At 41.5% G+C, this 5,614-nt stretch overlaps 1 long non-coding RNA gene across 1 annotated transcript in view; it reads right to left on the bottom strand.

Annotated features, from left to right (window-relative positions):
- The window catches only part of LOC118768434, a 9,415-nt gene extending 8,337 nt beyond the window's left edge, over nt 1-1,078 (bottom strand). The window contains exon 1 of the long non-coding RNA XR_005004277.1: nt 951-1,078. This is a non-coding gene — a long non-coding RNA (uncharacterized LOC118768434). The remainder of the gene's footprint in view (nt 1-950) is intronic.
- Nucleotides 1,079-5,614: the final 4,536 nt, after the last annotated feature.

Here is a 5,614-nt window from a genome sequence, read left to right on the forward strand (position 1 = left end):
CCCGGGGTCGAGTTGCTCAACTTAAAGGTGGTGCTCCAGCATGGCCGCAGTCAAATGACTGAAACAAGTAAAAGAGAGTAAAAGAGTATAGAAAGAAAGGAGAGACTGAGAGGTGAGGAGAAACTCGGAGAGAGAGAGGAGAGGGAGATTCAGAAAGAGATAGGAAAGTGAGAGAGAGGAAGGGCAGAGACACAGAGAAAGAAGAAAAGAAAATCACATCACAGGGGGAAAGAGACAGAGAGAGAGAGAAGAAGGAACTATGTGGTAACAGCAGAAATGTGGGATCTTTTCCGTTTGACCGGCAGTTTTTTAAAATAATTTCCACCTAACTAAACACTTTTAAACTTCATATACTGGTAGAATGTGTTTATAAAACATCTTTTTCTCTTGGCTTTATTGAGAAAATTCTATAATTGACAGCAACAAGGCAACGATATAGCCGCTAAGTGGTCACTGGACGTGCTAGAAATAGCAGCCGAATATCGACCCCGGGACTTATTCTTTTTGTAAGCCCAGTACTTATTCTATCGGTCTCTTTTGCCGAACCGCTAAGTGACTGGGACGTAAACACACCAGCATCGGTTGTCAAGCAATGCTAGGGGAACAAACACACACACCACACACACACATATATATATATATATATATATATATTATATATATATATATAATATATATATATATATATATATATATATATATATATATATATATATACGACAGGCTTCTTTCAGTTTCCGTCTACCAGATCCACTCACAAGGCACTGGTCGGCCCGGGGCTATAGCAGAAGACACTTGCCCAAGGTGCCACGCAGTGGGACTGAACCCGGAACCATGTGGTTGGTTAGCAAGCTACTTACCACACAGCCACTCCTGCGCCTAGATGTTGAAGATGAAAACAAAACAGATTGGATCTGGGTTTTAAAGTATTAAAGATCGTTGCCACTCACCGATTTACGTGTGTCAGATGATCCAAGCAAACTCCGATTGAAATGAATGTCACGGACGCCGCACCAGTCATAGCTGGCCGTTGTCAATGACAACCGACAACAAATTTAGCGCGCGCACCTACACACACACACACCACACACACACACATACGCTATCTCTATCTCTCTCTCTCCATCTCTCTCTCTCTCCATCTCTCTATCTCTCTATCTCTCCATCTCTCTATCTCTCTATCTCTCTAGTCAACCGCGTCCTCCACTTCATTTTTTTTTTTGTTAATCACTCATTCTCATTTAATTGTATATAAGGGCGATCTTTCGTCTCTAGTAGACCTTTCCGTCGATTTCCGTAAAAAAAATTTTTTTTTTTACATATGGGCTTGCGGGAACTTTTGAAGTAATATACATACATATACACAGATACATAGATACATACACACACACACACACCATAGATACATACACATACACACATACATGCATACATACATATACACATACACCGAGTAAAAAATTTCAGTTATCTCTTTCTTTCACACATTACTCTGTCTCTTCACACACACTAACAGAAGCACTTCACTTACACAACCCCCTGTCTGTCTCCCACACCCCATCAAACACACACACACACACACACACACACATGTACATCAATGCTTCACATGCACGGTAACTTCAAAAGAACTTCCCTCATCATACAATCGCTTTCTCTTAGTCTCTTTCTCTCTCATTACTTCAAAAGTTCCCGCAAGCCCATATGTAAAAAAAAAAAAAATTTTTACGGAAATCGACGGAAAGGTCTACTAGAGACGAAAGATTGCCTCGACGGAAAGGTCTACTAGAGACGAAAGATTGCCTATATTTTAATTGTTTGTTTATTCATACGTTTCGTCTCATTCGATACCCTGACCCTCAACGTTTGTTTTTGTCTGTCCCCATATTGTCCCCTCTTTTTCTCAACCTTATGGTGAATAAAGAAATACTCTCTCTCTCTCTCTCTCTCTCATCCACACATGGCTCACACTCTTCTCTTCTCGTTCTTTCTTTCTCTCTTTCTCACTCTCATACACACGCAGATACTCTTTCTCTCTCTTTTCTTTCTTTCCCTTTCATTTTCTTTTTCTTTCTCATTACACACTTATATGATGGCTGCCCCCTCAGCATCATAGGAAGACCCTTCCCATATACATACATACATGATGATGGCTGACCCCTCGTTATCGAGTATGGCTATTGCACGAAGCTTAACTTATTGGTGCTGTGATCGAATGTGACTTTTTAGCCCAGCTAAAGATCTACAATGTCTTGTACAGAATTGGCAACTAAAACCTTTACCGGCCAACAGCCGGCTGTAGTTGTAACTGGGCTTCATGTACCTTTGCATGTCGTTTAAGTCCTCCTGCCGAATTACACTCTCTTCCACATGCCCGACAGATATGATTAGTATGGTGTGTTACACCACCACCAGTGGCCAGGTTGTCACTCATCTGTCTCGCTTTATGACTACGAAGATGACTCTTGAGTCCAGCTTTACTGAGGCAGGGTCTTGCACAGACACTGCATGTCAGCATCATAGGAAGACCCTTCCCATATACATACATACATGATGATGGCTGCCCCCTCGTTATCGAGTATGGCCATTGCACGAAGCTTAACTGTTACTGGTGCTGTGATCGAATGTGACTTTTTAGCCCAGCTAAAGATCTACAATGTCTTGTACAAAATTGGCAGCTAAAACCTTTACTGGCAATAGCCGGCTGTAGTTGTAACAAAGATAAAGGTGTACAAGGCATGTGTACTCCCTTCTCTTCTCTATGCCTGCGAGACGTGGGTCACATATCGATACCACCTTAAACAACTGGAACGTTTCCGTCAGATGTGTCTCAGACGGATCTACGGCATTAAGTTGGAGGACCGCATCAGTTATCTTGAAATATTGGAAGGCTCTCGGTGCGAAAGTATAGAAGCTCTTGTGTTAAAGCAAAGGCTCAGATGGAGTGGTCATGGTGAAGGATTCGAGGATGCCAAAACAACTCTTTTATGGAGGGTTAGCTAAAGGAGAACGACCCCCTCATAAACTAAAAAAAAGAGGTATAAGGACTTGCTGAAGGCGTCCTTAAGAGATGCTTGCATCTCTCCTGACAACATACTTATATACACGTATACGTAGATACCTACAAACATACGTAGATACCTACACACATACAGGCAAACACTCGCTCGATTTTCATTAAGAAAAACAAAAGGAAACATCGAAATTTTTGCGTGGAATTAAGTACCCTGATTCCCTAATATGCTGCAAATCCCGGAACTCACCTCAATAGACGTCATTGATTGGTTGAAATTGCCAAAATGCAAGAAATTTAACAAGAAATAGCTTACAAACTACAGAATTTTCTCAAGAAAGCCAAGAGAAAAAGATGTTTTATGTAACACATTCTATCAGTATACGAAGTTTAAAAGTGTTTAGTTATAGGGTTTTAGGGTTAGGGTTTTAGGATTAGAGTTACGGTTTTAGGGTTAATGTTGCAGAAAAAAGTCAAAATTGAAGAAGTTGGGGGGGAAGGGGAGATTTTTCACAATGCCGATTTTTGGTAATTTCCCGGAACCTCTGTATCCGAAAACGGGGATTTTTGGCAAAAAAAAAAATTAAGTAAACAATAAGCGCAGGAGTGGCCGTGTGGTAAGTAGCTTGCTAACCAACCACATGGTTCCGGGTTCAGTCCCACTACGTGGCATCTTGGGCAAGTGTCTTCTGCTATAGCCCCGGGCCGACCAAAGCCATGTGAGTGGATTTGGTAGACGGAAACTGAAAGAAGCCTGTCGTATATATGTATGTATGTGTGTATATGTTTGTGTGTCTGTGTTTGTCCCCCTAGCATTGCTTCACAACCGATGCTGGTGTGTTTACGTACCCGTAACTTAGCGGTTCGGCTAAAGAGACCGATAGAATAAGTACTGGGCTTACAAAGAATAAGTCCCGGGGTCGATTTGCTCGACTAAAGGCGGTGCTCCAGCATGGCCGCGGTCAAATGACTGAAACAAGTAAAAAAGTAAAGAGTAATAAATTTGTTGAAAATGGCGAGGGGGGGGGGCGGAAGTGTTTCCCAAATCATTTGAGCAGGTTGTTCTACTAGAAATTGTAGAAATCTTTCTCGGATTATGAAAGATTTGCTTTACACATGTATATACATCTGTATATATCTTTTCACTGTTTTATATTAGCATCGAGTGTAAATATTTAAGATTAATATCTACAGATTTTCTATAGAAATTATCCCCTACACTGATTTCGTTTCAGATTTTTTTGTTCGTCCATCAGCACCCATCCGACCCATTAATTATTCACAAACTCATTGCTTAAACAACCACGAAATATAGCAGTGTAATATTATTGGATATACCATAGGCGCAGGAGTGGCTGTGTGGTAAGTAGTTCCGGGTTCAGTCCCACTGCGTGGCATCTTGGGCAAGTGTCTTCTGCTATAGCCCCGGGCCGACCAATGCCTTGTGAGTGGATTTGGTCGACGGAAACTGAAAGAAGCCTGTCGTATATATGTATATATATATATATGTATGTGTGTGTGTGTCTGTGTTTGTCCCCCTAACAGCATCGGTTGTCAAGCAATGCTAAGTGACGTCTCCGTCACTTAGTGGTTCGGCTAAAGAGACCGATAGAGTAAGTACTGGGCTTACAACAGAATAAGTCCCGGGGTCGATTTGCTCGACTAAAGGCGGTGCTCCAGCATGGCCGCAGTCAAATGACTGAAACAAGTAAAAGAGTAAACCCATTGCTTAAACAACCACGAAATATAGCAGTGTAATATTATTGGATATACCATGTTTATATATCAAACACATTCCTGGAAGCTGGTGCGTAAATATTACTGTTGAATAAGGAAATGGGGTGTCTTCATCGAATACCAATTGTTTTCGAACTCCTTTCCGATATTTGTTCCACACCGAGTAACAGACACTCCCTTGTCCTCGCTGTCTTAGTGCAGGGATTGGCGGCTTACCTGGCGACGAGGAACGGCAACGTTTTTATCGACTAATTGCAAAATGACAGGAAATTCAAAAGGAAAAAACGAAGGCATAATCTATATAAATTGGAGTGTTTATCAATTGAGGGGGGAAAAAAATCGTAATGACGGATTTCGTATTGAACGTGTCACCTTTACTAAATAATTACGGAAAGTGTGTGGATGTGTGTGTGTGTGTGTGAAGAGAGAGAGAGTGCGTGTAAGAGAGAGAGGGAGTGTGTGAGAAAGAGAGAGGGAATGTATTTATGCGTGTATGTGTGTGTGTGTGTGAGAGAGAGAGAGAGTACGTGTAAAAGAGAGAGAGAAAGAGAGTGTCTATGTAGGAGAGAGAGTGTGAGTGAGAAAGAGAAAGAGTGTGTGTTTATGTGTCTGATAAAGAGAGAGAATGTATATGTATGTGTGTATCTGTGTGCGTGTATGTGTGTGTATCTGTGTAGATGTATGTGTGTGTATGTATCTGTGTGCGTGTATCTGTGTGCGTGCATGTGTGTGTGTATCTGTGTGTGTCTGTATCTGTGTGTGAGAAAGAGAGAGAGTGCGTGTAATAGAGAGACAGAGAGTGTGTCTATGTAGGAGAGAGAGTGTGTGTTTGTGTCTGAGAAAGAGGGAATGTATTTATGCGTC

The sequence above is a fragment of the Octopus sinensis genome, linkage group LG29 (genome assembly GCF_006345805.1).
Source record: "Octopus sinensis linkage group LG29, ASM634580v1, whole genome shotgun sequence".
In the NCBI taxonomy this organism is placed as follows: Eukaryota; Metazoa; Mollusca; class Cephalopoda; order Octopoda; family Octopodidae; genus Octopus; species Octopus sinensis.